This window comes from Lupinus angustifolius, chromosome LG06, assembly GCF_001865875.1.
Source record: "Lupinus angustifolius cultivar Tanjil chromosome LG06, LupAngTanjil_v1.0, whole genome shotgun sequence".
NCBI lineage: Eukaryota > Viridiplantae > Streptophyta > Magnoliopsida > Fabales > Fabaceae > Lupinus > Lupinus angustifolius.
In genome coordinates this window covers 31,645,258-31,646,009 of record NC_032014.1, presented here as the reverse complement: position 1 = coordinate 31,646,009, position 752 = coordinate 31,645,258, and positions in this window count along the sequence as shown.

The following is a 752-nucleotide window of genomic DNA, read 5'->3' as shown; positions in this document are numbered from 1 at the left end:
AGATGAGGATAGGATGAAGACGAGAATGAGGACGAGGATAGGATGTGGCTGAGGATGAGGATGAGGTTAGGATGAGGATAGGATGAGGACGAGAATGAGGATAAGGATAGGATAAGTATGAGGATGAAGATGAGGATAGGATGAAGACGAGAATGAGGACGAGGATAGGATGTGGCTGAGGATGAGGATGAGGTTAGGATGAGGATAGGATGAGGACGAGAATGAGGATAAGGATAGGATAAGTATGAGGATGAAGATGAGGATAGGATGAAGACGAGAATGAGGACGAGGATAGGATGTGGCTGAGGATGAGGATGAGGTTAGGATGAGGATAGGATGAGGACGAGAATGAGGATGAGGATAGGATGAGGACGAGAATGAGGATGAGGATAGGATGAGGATGAGGATGAGGATAGGATGAGGATGAGGATGAGGACAGGATGAGGACGAGCATGAGGATGCGGATAGGATGTGGATGAAGATGAGGATGTGTATAGGATGATGATGTGGATGAGGATAATATGAGGATGAGGATGAGGATGAGGATGAGGATAGGATAGGATGTGGATGAGGACGAGGATGAGGATAGGATAGGATGAGAATAAGGATGAGGACAAGAACGAGGACGAGAACGAGGATAAGGATGAGGAAGGGAGGAGGAGGAGGATGAGGATGGGGATGAGGATGAGGACGAGGAGGAGGATAGGACGAGAAGGAGGATGAGGATTGGATGAGGATGAGGATAGGATGAG